This window comes from Apis laboriosa, unplaced genomic scaffold, assembly GCF_014066325.1.
Source record: "Apis laboriosa isolate Shangri-la unplaced genomic scaffold, ASM1406632v1 scaffold29_cov151, whole genome shotgun sequence".
NCBI classification, from domain to species: domain Eukaryota; kingdom Metazoa; phylum Arthropoda; class Insecta; order Hymenoptera; family Apidae; genus Apis; species Apis laboriosa.
The window spans coordinates 598,466-614,681 of NW_025222728.1; the positions used below are offsets into that span (position 1 = coordinate 598,466).

At 49.1% G+C, this 16,216-nt stretch overlaps 1 protein-coding gene and 1 long non-coding RNA gene across 3 annotated transcripts in view; one reads left to right on the forward strand and one right to left on the reverse strand.

Annotated features, from left to right (window-relative positions):
- LOC122714375 overlaps positions 1–16,216 on the reverse strand; it is a 59,554-nt gene that overhangs the window by 22,237 nt on the left and 21,101 nt on the right. The window lies entirely within an intron of this gene.
- The window catches only part of LOC122714378, a 32,460-nt gene continuing 26,680 nt past the window's right edge, over positions 10,437–16,216 (forward strand). Inside the window, exon 1 of the long non-coding RNA XR_006346633.1 lies at positions 10,437–12,923. This is a non-coding gene — a long non-coding RNA (uncharacterized LOC122714378). The remainder of the gene's footprint in view (positions 12,924–16,216) is intronic.

A 16,216-nucleotide genomic window follows, 5' to 3' on the forward strand; every position in this document is an offset into this window, starting at 1 on the left:
TCTCGGCTTAACCGCGTCTTTTTTTAGCAATGTATCAAATCTCGATTTTTGCTCCCTCGAGGTTAGTAGAAACGTTTGGACAGATAGGAGAGAAGGGAACTCGGCTCCCTGTTGGCGGCCCGGTGTAAACCAGTCACCCGTTATGCGAGAGTACACGGTGCGCCGTGTATACCGTTAGTACATATACATACATACATACACACGTATATACATATATATATATATATATATATAGAAATAGTGGTAGCGGGAGAAACGGTGAGGTAGTGCGGTGAATATCGTGCCCGCGTCTCTCTCGTATAATACCCAAAAGCAATCTGCGTTGGAGAGGTCACCGAGACAAAGACCGAAAGATGGCCCGCCGCGATACCGCTCGGCCGCCATGCCTTTGCGCTGTCCACGCTATTATAATCCTAACTCGGCCCAAGGCGATCTCCGATTTCCGTTAAAGGGGAAACCCCTTGTTAATCCCTCGAATATCGTCCAATCGTCTTTTGACGTCTTTCTCTTGTAATGTCGGACGACTTTCTTCTTCTTCTTCTTCTTCTTCTTCTTTTTCTTCTTCTTCTTCTTCTTGTTGTTGGAGGGGGAGAGCAAAAACTTTTTTAATCGTAATAACTTGGGTGTTTGTTCCCCCCACAAGTCAAGATTTCTCTTCTATTCTTCTTTTCTTTTCTTTTTTCACGAATTTATCGCTTACACTTCGAAATTAACGCCAAGTTTGTTTTTTTTTTTCGCTCGATCGGCGGCGAGACGAGGAACAAGGGTGGGTATAATAATTGTTAAGACGCGTTAAGAGAAAGGAGTAAGGAGTCGCGGGTTAAGAAGAAGGAGGAGGCGAGATATATCGCTCGGGGATATTTACGCGGAAGTTGAATGAAAAATAGAGGAATAGAGGGGAGGAGGAGGAAGGGGATGCGTTGATCTGAGAATCGCTGTGTCAGAGTCGCTGCATCGAAATGAGTTTTTAAATTAAATTTTCAAACATTGCGCCCACCACGAGAGGTTTAATTAAATGTCGACGGTAAGCTTGTAATTCCCGATACTACGCTCGCTTTTTCCCTCTCCCCTCTCCCTGCTCCTTCTTTCCACGTCTTTCTTCCTCCACGTCGCGTTTTTCTTCCCCTTTTTCTTTTCTCGATCTTGACGAAAAACAAGTGACGAAAATCGAGACGCTTCAACGAAAAGTGCCGAACGAAGGCAAGGGGAGGGGAGAGAAAGAGAGGAGGAGTGACTTGTGATATTCATCATGGGAAACGGCGAAGGAACCAGCCATTCCAATTAATGTAATTAACACTCGAGGAGTGTTACGATTTGCTTGGACACACGATATCCACGCGACAACACGCAAGATCAGAGCGCGCTTCGAGTCGTTATGTTGTCATAACGCCTTCGTTTCTTCGATTACACGTCGAAGATAAAAAAGAAAAAAAGGAAAAGAAAAGAAAAGCAAAAAGAAAAGAAAGAGGAAGGCGATTAAACGAAAGTTTGTTTCTGACAGGGATCGAAATCTGTTCGCGCGCGTACACTCTTTCGAAAACATCGCCGTCGAACGTCGCTTCGTCGAGTATAATTCGCGCGAAATAATTCTCTCGTTGAAGAACACTACATCGCCTTGACATGCGTCGCATGCGATGAGTGGGTACTCGTAAATGTTCAACGCAGAGATTGATATTCATCGAGTGTTCTCGAAACTGTATTACTAAACTACTAGCTCGAGCATCGATTTCTAACCGATCTTCCTCTCGAGAGGAATACCGTATCGGATGTATCAAACGAAACACGGCTTCGATCACGCCCGACACGTGATAAATTAGAAAAAAGATTGATTCTCGCGCGAGAAAAGGAGAAAAAGGAAAGAAAGAGAGAAAGAAAGAAATCGAGTTGCAGATTAGAACCTTCCGGTCTGTCGAGTAAGAAAGAAAGAAAGAAAGAAAGAAAGAAAGAAAGGAAGAAAAAAATAAAAATAAGACAAGAGAACAATCGTCAAACTAAATATAATGAGCGGCGCTCGCTGAATCCGCTACTAGATTTATTTTCGGGCCGTTTTTATTATAAAGGTCAAGCGAATTCGCCTGTGGCGAATCGGCGAATCTCTCTCGTCGTCGTCGTCGTCGTCGTCGTCGTCGTGTTCGTCGTCGTCATCGTCCCCGGTGTTTTCTCGAACCGCCGCCTCCTATAAATGTTGCATGAGCGCCCAAAGCAACCGGCATTAATAATTTAAGTTTCACGACGAAAGGAACGCGGACGCGGCCGTTTGAAGAGTGGCGAGCACCAGTTTGAACGAAGCGACTCCGATTGGTCGAGGCCTATTATCGGCCTATCTCGCTTTTCCCTCTATCCCTAGCCATTTTTTACCGGGACAAATTATTTCATCCCTTTCTCCCTCCCTCGTGTACGCGATAAAATAAATTTCGACGACCCTTTCGCGATACCTGGGAACGGGGGCCTCCCGTTTCGCATTCCAAATGGCGCGCATGCAAATGGCTCCGATTCATTTCTGCCTAATCCGCTCTCGACTCTAGCGGCCGAAATAAAATCGATGCGCTCGATTTCGAAGGGACGTGGTTTAGAGTCGTTTCAATGGGTGAAAGAAAAAACGAAGATCGGTTTCTAATAGAAATTTTTGATCCCCAATATTCGATCGATGATCTTCTCCTTTTTCTATTCTTTGGTGGAGAAATTGGAGTGAAATCGGATGGAGGGATTTCTTTAAATTTTCCCTCTAAGATTCGTTCCAGAAAAACGAATTATTTTCTATATATTCTGATGGATATACTAGTCGGGAGTCGCGACGAAATACAACAGTCCGCAGTTTTCGAACCGCTTCGTCCGGTTTCGTTGTTTGCACGACGCCGGTCATTGAAATAATATTGACATAGTACTGGAGCGAGTGGACAGAGACTCGCTTGTGGCTTCGTAGTCGAGATAAGTTAATCTCTATCATAGTCTGGAACGGTTCGCGAGCGCATGGCAAACAAGCGGAGTGTCTTATCTCTTGGTGGGTGCTACGTCACCCGATAACCAGACTGCGCCATTCCGCTCTAAAAACCTAAATCTGAGCGAGCGGATAGTTCACGTGCCCCCCGTTCACACACGCCGAACGTATGGTATGGCGAATCGATAACGCCGTCTCCCATTTTCCGCCTACAGAAAGAATTTATTATACCATTTCCACGTCCGCCAACGCTTCTCCCTTTCGCTTCTCGCTTTCCCAACCCGATTCCGAAACCCAATCCTTCCCCAACGGATTATACCTGTACAACGTATAGCTGAAGATACCAATATACGTAAAAATAGGGGCTGAATGGATAGATCTATTCGTAGAAATATTCGACAGATTCTGACAAATTCGCTCTTTCGTACGTTCCGTTTGTCTCGCCTCGCGAGGATTCGCGAAGAAGCGCGTGCAACGAAATGAGCGGGGAAGAGAGTGGACCGCAATAAAATCGGGGAGGGGTATATAATCACGATCGGACGAGGATACCTCTAGCCTCGAACGAGTGTGAACGTGCGCGTATACTCGGCCAAAATTCATTCTCTCTCTCTCTCTTTCTCTCTTCGTTTCGTTCCTTCTCCTCGAGGCTCTCCCCTCCAGATATTCTCCCCTCTCCGTTCGAAGCAAGAAGAGGAAGAAGAAGAAGAAGAAGAAGAAGAAGAAGAAGAAGAAGAAGATTTCTTCTTTCCTCTCTCGTTTTCATTCTATGCGCTTCCTCCTTTCTCTCTCTCCCTCCCTCCCTCTCCCGCGGAGAGAAGAACTTTTTGTCTTGGCTCCAGGTTTCGTGCTACCGCCGGCCCGCTGCTGCATTTCCGTCATGCACGCTTCGTGGATCCAGCGTCGAAACCAGCGTGATTTCCTCGGGCCCCCTTTTTTTCTCCTCCCCTTTTCCTCCTCCCCGAAAGAGAGAGAGAGAGAGAGAGAGAGAGAGAGAAAGGGAAGGCATTGACTCCGTCCACGGAGAGGATCACGAAACAACAGGCCTGGCTCGAAGGAACCGAACCGAGCCTAGTAGAAGTCGGTTGCATCTCGCCTTCCCCTCCTCCCTCCCCCATCCATCTCCGCTTCTCCGCGATTCGTTCCCCTTTCTTGTCCAATCGCGGACAATCGAGCAGTTGCGACCAGACATTAAGGTAGCAACCGTTTCCAACATTTTTTTTCCTCCAATCCGGCCGACAATTGCGCGCAACACGGCCGCGACGTGCCGAATTCGCTCCCGGTAGTAATTCGGGCCCCTGCGCGGTTTTTCGATTCTCCGCGACAAGAAGAAGGAGAGGCGGGAGGAGAAGGGGAGCAGGAGGGGATGGTAGAGCAGAGAAATTCCCCTCAGAGCGAGGGAGGGGAGGGGGGGATCATAATTTCCTGGAGATTGCGCGACGAGATAGGCGAATCGTATACGATACTTATCGCGAATCCCCTGTCAAAGGGAAGAAAAGAAAAAGGAGAGAGGAGAGAGGAGAGAGAGAGAGGGGAAAAAAAAAAGGACAATCCTGGACATCGGCGATGGCATCGGCGGTGGAAACGGCGGCAGCAACATCACCGGCCTCTACACGCACCTCCCTCCGCCTCCTTTCGCCTATCCTCCCTCTGTCGTCCCTCTGTTTCACGGGTTGGGCCGTGAAGTCGTGCTCCTCGTGACTCTCTCATCCCGTGCCGCTCGTGGTTCGGGCGAAGAAGTTGTCTCCCGGTTCCCCGGAGTCCCGAGTTATATGCCTACACGAGAGGGAACAACTACCGCGAAATAACCGACTATACGAAAGAGCCGACGGTAAATAACTATAATTTCTTTTGGACCCGGCCGCGGTTCGGGGGTTGAGTAGGTTTGGCCTCGTACGCGCACGTACGCGGGGATAGAGAAGGGAGGGGGATCGAAGAAGAAGCGAAGGCGAAGCTGGCAGAAGAAGAGGAGGAAGAAGAAACGGGGAGCGAAAGAAGAACGGGCCAAAGAAGAAGAAGAAGAAGAAGGAAGAGAGGAGGAGGAGGAGGAGGAGGAGGAGGAGGAAGAAGAAAAAGCGAGGAGTGGAGGAGAGACGGAGGAAGAATGAGAGAGAGGGAGAAGGAAACGAAGGAAAAGGAGAAGAAGAGCGGTTAGAGGTCCGCGAGGCTGACCAGAAGACTCCGGGGCCGCGGAGAGGGGATGAAAGCGGGCCCAACCAAGTGCAACGACCCCTTCTGTTAGGTCAGCCACCCCACGGACGAGGCGAGCGCGAGTGGACCGGACGAACCGACCAACGGACGGGTGGTCGGCCGGACATACGGATGGACAGATGTACGGACGAATGGACAGTCGAATCGACCAACTCGGAGGATCGCGCGAGTAACCGCGATTTCTTTCCGTCTTTCAAACTTTCCTCTCTCTCTCTCTCTCTCTTTTCAACTCTTTCTCTCCGATGGATAACGCACGGCGAAATCGAATTCTGAGAGCAAATTTTGGAACGAATCTCGTTCGAATCGCGAGACATTTCTTCGTGAAATGTTTTTCTTTTTTTTACGCGATATTTTTATCAGAGCATAGACAGAGGGCACGGTGGCGAACTCGAGAGGAGTCGGATGGATATCGAGTTACGTGTATCCCGACTCTATGTTTCGGGATTGAAATGAAATTTTCGGGGAAATATCGAGGAGGGATAGGAACAAAGAGCTCGGCCAGATGCACTTATCGGTTTCCACTTGGACGGGGAATCGAAAGATTGGACGAAGCTCGGCTATGATATTGGGGGATCGAGAATGGGGAAAGGGGGAATGGATATAGATGGCGAAGATATAGAAGAGGATGCTTTTTCTCGGCTCGTCGACAAAGTTTTTCGAAAGTTACCTGCTGGCCTGTATGTGTCGATATTTAATATCGTAACACACTTGCGTAGAATGTATTTTAATTAAAAGCGGCTCCGACCGGGAACAATGGGCAAAGTGTGTAGAATTTTGACCGGGCCCCGCATAACTTTCCACGTGATTCACGACCACCGTTCGTGTGCATAAGCGCGTGCATTGAAAGATGCAAGGCCGCCCGGCATAACGACTTTCGTCCTGACAAATACGCGACGATAAGTGTGTCGCGTATATTTTAGCAAAAATTACAGCGAGCCGACGAAAAATTCCAATAGTCAGGGCGTTGCGAGTGATTTCCAAAGAAAGAGAGAATATCGGTGATTCGATGAATCCTTTCAATATCAACGCGGGAGCGCGTTGCACTCGTGTAAACAGGTGTACGGAACGGAGAGCTGGGGTTGCAACTCTTTCGAAAGAGAGCAGCAGCGATGCAAGCGCCAATTTGCACCGCTCTACCTTGTGTACATCGTTTCACAATCCTTTGGAGGAGGACGAGCGAAGCTGTGTCCTCCGAGCTCGTGCATCGACCTGACCGTTTCTTTCGCGTATTATGACGCTCTCTTTCTCTCGCGCGCGTTATCTGTAAACTGCTTAAAATACGCGATTATCGATCGGTGGTCGAATTCAGAGAAGAATTCGTTACGTAACGAGTTTGAACCATCGCGATAACCACCGTGCTTCGATGCGCCTCGCGCGGAACATAAATTGCACGATGCGTCACACGTCCTGGCCTTTGCGATCTCCTGTCACGCTTTGTCGAGTTTATCGAGCCAGCTGATACCAATCGGCTCGTTACAGCGCGAAAATCGATTAGCCACGATCGACGGGCATCTATCTCTCTCTCTCTCCTTTCTCTCCTCCTCCTCCCCCTTGGATCTCGCCAACGGAACTTCTTCTCCCAGTTTTTTGCAACTCGCCACGGCAAAACATCGAAGAAGGGAGAAGAAAAAAACCTACTATCCAAGGATATAAAATATCCATCCCCCTCAATGGATTTCACCAGAGACGTCCAACAACGATGCGCCCTCTCGAATATTTTGTTTGCGTTGGTTCCGCTCGAAAACGCGGCGTCTATCGAAGCAAAATAACGTCTCGATGGGCCAGGAACGCGAGTCGCTAGCGTGATCAACGTGCTGTGCAGTTGCAACGAGAGAACGAACGGCTATGAACATAGAGAGAGAGAGAGAGAAGAAGAGGGAGAGGAGGAGGGAGAGCGGCGATGGCAAGGCGCCAGATAAGAGAACTCGCCGGATGAAAAAGTTATAAATAAGCGTTGCGTTCGACGACGTGCTCGTAGCTAATGCAAATACACGGCCGTGCTTCTTCTGACAGCGATCGCGCCCCTCTCTCCCCTCCTTTATTTATCCACCCGGAATTTCTAGCTGCCGAAGAAAGGCAGCTAGAAAAAAAATCGAAAAACCGATCGCATCCTCGTCGTGGAATCGATCGATCCCGTCCCTGATCGATCTCCCCCCTTCGAGAAGAGAAAAGAGTAAGAACTTCGTCTTCGAAATCTTCGTGACGCGCTTCGTGCGAATTCCGCTACAGTTTTATTTTTGGGGGGGTGTTTATACCGTGCTCGAGGATTTTAATAATAGGCGGCGGCGATTCTACGGGCGGAGTCGAGTCGAGAAATAGTTGCACGCCGTTCGTGCAATCTCGCTCGAAAATAGTAGTTGCGCGACGCACCATCTCGACTCTTATCAAAGATCAAATACGCGATCCAGATAAGAAGATAACGCGGGGTTCCAAACGCGGTGTTTGGAAAAATTTTTTTTTCGCTCCTTAAACTTAGACGGCCAGACCTCTCCTTTTCTCTCTCTCTCTCTCTCCCTTCTTGCGGTTCTTGCGGAAAGAAGGAACAAGGCTTGTCCCCGCGTTGTCGGAACAAAAGTAGGACCGGACGTATAAAAATTCTTTTTACGAGCGACGCCTATTGTTCCCCGCGAGGCGAGGATACGCGAGGAAAGTCGATCCGCGTGCCTCGAGAGTCTCTCGAGGCGAGAATCCCGTCCCTGGGAGGACGGAAAACAAGAGATTTCGATGGAGCGCAACAGCGAATAACGGGAGGGCGTGCGCAAAACTTTTGAAAAAACGGAAATAGAATTTGCCGCGATTCGATGCGAAAAAAACACTTCCACCGAATTCTATTTCCGTCCTTTCCCGGGACGAGACGGTGGTTCGTCTATCAATCGCCCACCCCTCCATCCTTCCACACCCCTCCCCCCGAGACGCCTATCTGCTAGCCAAATATTTTTCGAGCAACGTCGAAACGCGAAATACGGCAAATAATAATCGGAGGAGGTTATGGGGGCCGAGAAAGAGAAAGAGAGAAGAACGAGTGCGGAGGAGAAGGGGGAGAAAAGGGGAAGGCAAGAAGAAAAGAGAGTGCTCCGTTCGAGCAACTCTCGAGACGGAGGGAAGAGAAATTAGGACACTTAGGTCGTAAGCAGCCGATTAAGGTCTAAGGCGATTGGAAGAGTCGCGGCTCGAGGCAACAACGTGGTGGAGAGGTAGCGGCTCGTAGTAGTAGTAGTAGTAGTAGTAGTAGTAGTAGTAGTAGCAGTAGTAGTAGTGGTGGTGGTGGTGGTGGTGGTGGTGGAAGGCGAAGCCGAAAACCGAAGGAAGAAGACGGAGAGGCTGGAGCCGGCGAGTTGCAGGCGTTGCAGCCGTTGCAGCCGAAGACCAAGTCGCCTAGCAGGGGCTGGCCGAGGGAAGGGGGTGGGGAGGGGTCGAAGGGGGCAAGAAACTGTCGGTGGGCGGCGTGGCATCGGGCGACGGCGACTGCCAGGGCTCCCGGGGGGGAGGGGGCGGGCGAGAGGGGGCCACCAATGACGGCAGTATAGGGGCAATGGAGGGCAACGCACCCAGTCAGCCTTGGCATGAATTGAGTCTAGCAATGCGAAAGTAAGGTTAGCAGGCGCATTAGCGCCGCGTCCAGCTAGTTCTCCCCGCTTGCAGCCAAGTGCATCTCGGCGGAGGAAGAGGGAGGAAGGGGGAGCGAGTGAGAGAGAGAGAGAGAGAGAGAGAGAGAGAGAGAGAGGCGGCCCATCCGCTTATTTTATACCGTGGCAGGATTTTATCTCTCCCGAATCGGCGAGTTCTTGGATCTTATGGACGAGAATTAACCGGGGGGAGTTTTCGACGTCGTGTCGTTCGATATCCAAGTTTCGTTTGGAAAAATGATTGGAAAAAGGAGGATCGAAGGAAGAAAGAAGAGAATCCAACCAATTTCTCCATTCCCCTCCCCTCCGAGCTTCGAGAAAAATTGACCCGTTGTCGCGCTGGCACGCAGCAACGACAACAAAAAAGAAAAACCCGTAATAAAAATATCGGTCGATCGCCTTGGCAAGCGTTTTCCCCGAAGGAAACGCTTATTGATCCAGGGATCGGGATGCGTCGCGATTTCCTCCGACAATTTTTACGCCGTCGCGCGGAAATAAAAATCTCGGTCGATCGAGATTAATTTCCCGCTGTGGAATCGTGCGTTTCGACGAGAGAAGGGCGACGATCTCGTGTTTTTCGCTTGTTCGCGTGACTCCCGGTCCACGGAAGCGTACCTGGTAGCGGAAATAATTACCCTTATTTATCTTACAGTTACTCGAATTGTACCCGCCGCTTCCCTAAGGCAACTTCTCGAACGAAATTTCGCGGAAAATTACGATGGATGGCAGAGAGGGAGAGAAGGAGAAGAATTTTCTAATTTTCCGTTAAAATTCGACCCAGAAAAAGAAAGAAAAGAAGAAGAAGAAAAGAAAATGGTTATCGAGTTTAACGCGTCCAGTTTTTCGCACTATATATCTATATACGTATACGTATCGGTATATCAGATTGGGTAATCGGTAACACAAAAGCGGTGCAAAGCGGGGGCCGAGTAAACCGATCGCCAACTGTTGCGACATCTCCGCGCCTCGCAGCGCTAGAGCATAAATTATTCATGCTCGTAAAAATATCATGGCTCGCGCGATTCCTCGCGAAACACGTGCGGCAATAACGAGCCGGACGCCGTAATATATTTCCGCCGAAATATCCTCGGCTCGGTTTCGGCCACGAGCACGGGAAATTCGATTGGACGGGATATCGGACGGGGGAAAAGGCGAGAGATTTCTTCGCTGCTTGCTCTCCGGGTAAAAATTCGAATTCGTTGCGTGCATTCGTTCGGTGCATGCGTCGAGGCTGCATAGCCAGGCCGGCGGAGCTGGCAAGGCAGGCCGATGCAGGCGATCGTGTCGGAAAAAGAGCTAGAGGCATGGAGGAGCGGTGGAGAGGAGTGGCGGAGGCAGAGAGAGAGGAGAGAGAGAAAGAGAGGAGAGAGAGAGAGGGAGAGAGAGAGAGAGAAGTGGAAAGGGGGAGAGAAAGAGGGAAGCGGAGCGAGATAAGAGGAGATGAAGAGAGACGGGCGAATAGCGACGCAAATGAAGGCGGCGGGGAGGAAGCGAGAGGGAGAGAATGCAACTCGAACGAGGGACGGAGTGCAACGTCCGGTGGTGGGGGGGCTGGTCGGCGGTGGTGGGGACGGCGCGCCGCTTTTGAAAAAACCGCAAAGCTTTAAGAAGGCGCGCGGTACCCCCCACCCTCGAGTACTACGCGAGCAACTAGCGGCAGACATAGACAAGCCTCGCGCTTACTATTACTGGAAAATAGTTGGGCCGAAGTGGCCGGGAGGATCGCGTTGGAAAATTCGATCGAGGGAAATGGATTTTTCACACGGTGAAAGTGGTGTACCGAGGCCCGAGGTCGGCCGGTTTCGACGGAAGGAAGGACGTTTTCCAATTCGCCGATTATCCCGTGAAACATGATATTTCGCGCGATATACTCAACAACCATTTTTCCATCGCCGTCGGGAAAACGAGCGACGTAAAAGGCTCTTCGACTTCGTAAAATCTAATGAGGGAAAGTCGAGAGAGACGAGATAGAGAGAAAGGGGGAGGGAGAAAGAGAGAGAGAGAGAGAGAGCGCGTTCGATCGAATCGAATTTGGAAGAATTCGGTCGAGCTCGATTCTCAGAAGTGCCACCGGTCGGAAAATTTTGCATCCCTCCCCTGGATGATCCAACGCCGCTGCAATTTTCGCGAACAATCGTCCCGGCGATCGAACGGCGATACACGATCACCGGTTAAACGCGATGAAAATTCGGCGATTGGAAACTCGTCGACGGGGGATCCACCACCTTGGTGATCCTCCATGTGCCGCCACGTACGGATGGATCTCGAGATAGAAATTCGATTATCATCTCTCTTGGAATTGGGCACGCACCGTCGCCCACGCCTCTTGGAAACGCCACCAAGGGGGACTCACCATCCCCTTATGACCGAATCAGCAAGGAAATTGAATTTTTCCGTATCTCCGCCATCGATCTTTGCCGACTTATCGTCCCGGAAAAATGAGTCCCGAGGTAACGAGAGAGAGGAGTAACGAAAGGAATTGTGTTTTCGATGATGAAGTGCGCGAGTCTGGTGGCCATCCTCGACGATTTACAGCAACGATTAAACCGCGAAAATATTCCCTCCCCCTCCTTCCCACCTCAGCTCAGTAGCGCGTGAATTTATTAGATTTCCAGCCCAAGTTTGCAAGATTTACCGGTGGAAATTCGTGCGCGTGGAAATCGTTTCTTAACGAATTCTGTGTGATTTATCGCCTTTCGTATTATAATTTTCAAGGGGAGGTTGAAGGGGAAGGGCTCGGTCGATCGACGGGTAATTTATTACGTGATCCAATTCCCTGATCCCAATGTCCTCGCCCATCGGGGAGGGAGAGCCCACCGCCATCCTGAAATCGGTCCTCCTCGCCCCCTTGAACGAGAAGAATCTCCTCGCCAAACTTTTCCATCCCTCCCTCCATCCCTCCATTCTCGCAAATCCCTCTCCCTTTTTTCTCTTCCAAACAAAAAAAAAAAAACCTTTCGTCGCGAATCATCGCGCACTCCTCGCTCGATTCCTTTTCTCCGACGCGCTTCCTCCGATTTTCCATTTCCTTCGGCCCGGGCCCGACCGTCCCCCTCCTCCTCCCTTACAATAAAGCTCGGACAAAGCTTTGTACAAACACGGACGGATCGTAAAATTATCGAATCGGGGTGTGCCGGTTCACCGCGCGATCCGCAATCGCATTTAGACAGGTGGCCGCGTTATGACACGGGCCAGGCCCGTTAAACCGCTTAAACCCTCGGCATGGCGTGCCCCACACGTACAAAGGCACGTGGAAAATTGGATCGCGGCCGTATGCTCGGATCGTTAACATAACTCGCACGTATGCAACTCGCGCGCGTATCTCGCCTGTTCCAAGGTGCATCGGCCGTCGGAGGCGGCGAAGTTCGCGCGCGTCTCCACTTCTCCACTTCCCCCTTCTAAACTGGGGAATATCCTCTCCGATTCTCGTTGTCCTCTCCACAAAGCCTTTTTTTCCGTTCGAGTCATCGTCGCACCGATCATCATCCGCTCCATCCGATACAACTTCACGACGTTTCAAAGTTCTCTCTCTTTACAAAGTTTTCTTGGAAAGGTTCCCCTTGCCAACATCTCTCAAAATCGAGTTTATCTCTCCAATTCTCCTTTTCACCCGCGAGATTGGCGAAGAATTGGTGATCCTCCTATCGTTCGCGTGAAGAGATTAAAGTGCAGTTCCGCCTCTGAGTCCGTGCCCTGCACGGTCCCCTGCCGAGATTTAATCTTTTATCGCGTCCCGAAATCTCGCGCCGACACCTCGCCTTTGGCTGGCTGGGGTTGGGAAACGTCGTCTCACGTCCACGAAGAGAGATCATCGCGAGTGCTCGTGCGAGTGAATTCCGCATTTCGATTCGAGTGATACGAAGAAGAAGGAAAATTTCTCTCCTTGTTATTGTTGTGTGTGTGTGTGTGTATGTGTGTGTGTGAAAGAATAAAAAAGTTGGCACGAGCAGTGATCGTGATCGTAGATCGATATGAGATGAGTGAGCGAGGAACAAGTGAAGAAGGTGAAGGGATGATGCGAGCAGAAGGGTTGTGCGATAAAAAAGAAAAAGGGAGAAAGAATCGAGTATAGACGAAAGATACTCAGTGTTAGAGCTACTGCCCCACAGAATCCACTGTATTATCCTTTATCGGCTGAAATATGGACAGAGGTAAGCCACTACCACCGGTAAATGCAACGAGTACACGGGATGAAAAATAGAGGCGAAACTGCTAAAATGCTTTCGCGTCGCTTCGAAAAAAAAAAAAAAACGTGCAGTATCTGCGCGTCTAACGCGCTGGATAGGTATCTTTAATCTTCCTTTAGGGGAGAAAGAAGGGAGGGGAGGAGAGGAGAAGGCTTTTGCGCGGCCGAAATTGCGAATTTATGTTTCAAAGGGAGGGGGGAGGTCTGAACTGGGTCGAAACGAGGAAAAACGAGGTCTGGTTATGATTAAACTATCAAACGCAACTTTAACAGCTTTTAAGCGAGATATATATATATATACCGTGGCACGTTTAGGTAGACAAATTGTCCCAAAATGATCTCGATCTTCTCCGCGTGTTATCTCGAAAGAGTTAGAGAGTCTGGAGATTACGAGTTAATGCGAGTATAAATTTCTCCCGGTGATCCTTTAAAGAAACGATTCCTAAAATCCCTGTAATACTTTTCATAAAAAGAATATATATACTCTTCGATGCAAGCTACTACTTCCTACTTCCTACTAAAAATATGATATAATTGATTCTCTCCGAACGGAAGGAAAGTTGCCTCGAAAAGAAGACTTTCCAAAGGGAGGAAAAATTTGACGACTGTATAATGACGGAGAGATGGAGAGAAAATCTGTCCGTAAATGGGTGCATCGCGTAATCGATTCTGGTTTAGTACGACGCTAGAATTTCCTGCATGCAAATCGAATGCAAGAGCATGGGCCGTACGTGCCAGACGAGGATACCGTAACCGCTTCCGACCTCCCGGCCCAACTGACACATTGGAGAAATCAGTGCACCGTGGACCGTAAATCCGGTGCATGTATCCAGCCAGGAGAGAGATCGCGGTTGCATCGATAACTATTCATACCCTCAAGTTTCTCCCGGTGATTGCGATCGCTAACGTGGTAAATTGACTCGGATTATGGGACGGATTCTAATTGTTCCTACGATCGCGGGGCAAGGGGAGGCGAATAATCAATCCTCCTGATAAAGAAACGGACGAGGGAGGGGTGTAAATAAACAAAAATCTCAGTATATATATATATATAGATACGAACGACTCGAGATCGTAAATGAATAAGAATGGGAATCGTTGGAAATTGAATCTTGACGCGTTTTGAATTATTTGTCCCGGATGTGATTCGAAAAATTATTCCGTGCAATAATGCTCTCTCTGACACAAGGTTCGGCCTCGAATTACAAAAAGGTCAGATGATAATGACAGTACAAGCTGGTGCTACTTAGTAACTCGAGCACTGCATAGAGAGAAAGAGAAGAGAAAAAAAGAAAAGGGGGGAAAGGGGCGAGGAGGTGAGTGCGCACCGTCATCTGGCATGCATTGTCCGTGTTTCTGTGGATCATCGTGGGTCGCGCGCGATGTACTTTGTGCAAAGGCATCGTTCCGCCATTCTTGAATGCCGCTCGTTACGGACTTTTGCGGTCGCAGCCTCGTTTTATTCGTTCGAAATGCGCCAGGCAATGCTCGTGCAATTCGAGCCACGATAATATTTTCTAAGGAAGAGGGGGAGGGGATGCGGTTTATCCTAAATCCACCTTCCTTCCTTCCTTCGTTTCTTCCTTTCTTTCTCCCCTCTTCCTCCTCCTCCCTCAAATTTCGACCATCGTTCAGCGAGAACAACACCAGCAGGAACAAATATCGACGTCGACGTGAACAGATTTTTTTCCACTCAGAAAAATCGACGTCGAATGGAGCCGGTACCCTTATGCCCCGCGGGTCCCCGTTGGGCGGGGAAACGGTGGCAAAGGGGGCGGACAAAGTGCTATTCGTGAACTTTTGCGGTCCGCCGTAAAAATCGGGTGTCTTTTAAAAGGTTTCGTTTCGTTTCGAAAGGATGGGATACGCGTTCTCTCTCTCTCTCCTTGGCTTTTCCAACTCGTCGATTCGACTTCGACCTCGTTTCCACTCGTGATCCGAGATATTTTACCCGGAAAGTTATATTTTTTAACGATCGTTAACAGGCAGGAATAAAAGAGGGGCGATCGATCGTTGAGAATTAATATAGGAGAGACGATGAAGTCGTTGATGAGATGATGAAATATCGATGATATTTTAGAAAGAGATCGCGTATGCACAACGATGATGATATATATACGTTTCTTTCACAAAGTTCATTGTCCATTGTTGAGAGGTGGAACTTTATTTTCTCGAAAAACTCATCGTTCAAATTAGACACCTTTCAGCCGAGATACCTTCCTCTACTTTTCCCTTACTTACTTAACCCGCGGCACCGTTTCCGTTGTTCCTCTCAAAGCGGACAACACGAAGGTTGGAAGAATATCAATGTGGTTAAAAAAAAAAAAAAAAAAAAGAAATCTTGTCTCTTGAAACTATGTCCTATCCCATCCGGAACGCGATGGTACACACATTTCTTTCTTTTTTTTTTCCTTGACCCCTTGACTACGTAATGCACGTCCATCCACGTCCTGTATAGTACGAGTCGAATGAAAAACCAAGTCCTGCCTTTTTCTTCTTTTTTTTTTTTTTTTAGCATAGCGCCTCGTTAGATTCCCTTTTTTTTCTAACGCTTGCATCAAGCTTCTTTTTAAACGTTAGCCTCCTTCCTTTCTAGGCCATCCTCTGTTTATAGAAATTGCATAGCCACGAGGGGGATAGTTCATAGTCCCAGTTGACCAGTTCAAAGGAAGCAAGTCGACCGAGAGTTCGGGAAACTCTTTCTGTTTCATCCCCGTCTCTATGCAATAATTTCGATAAACAAGCGTAGACCACGGTGTTTTTTTACCACCACGACCGAGTCCCGCGTCTTGAACATCTCTCGACGAGGCTCTTTGACGCGGCGCAAATGTCGCGGGGGGTGAAAGAAGAGCGAGGAATTCGCTCTTTTACATTCCGGTCGGCGATTAAACTTTTGGCTGGAGAGGCGTGAGCGAAAACACAACAGGAAAGGTGAACTCATCTAAGCGTGGCGTATCGAGCACGCGTGAAATTAAAATCAGGTCACTGCCGCCAGAAACGGCCGCTCTCGGTATTTTCAGCCCAACTTGAACGATCGTGCTTTATATACGTGTGTGATCGCTCACACTTGGTGCACCGTGTCATCGAACGGTCGATAAAATTAATGGCGAGTTCCGAGACGAGCGTTTTTCTTTCTTACAGCGACAACACACCGTCCTTTGCCACATTTTTATTCTTCGTCGAATCGTACGTGAATCGTAAATAAAAATTACGAAAGATCGCAAATCCTCCCTATTCTCGCTCCATCCTTTCAACGGC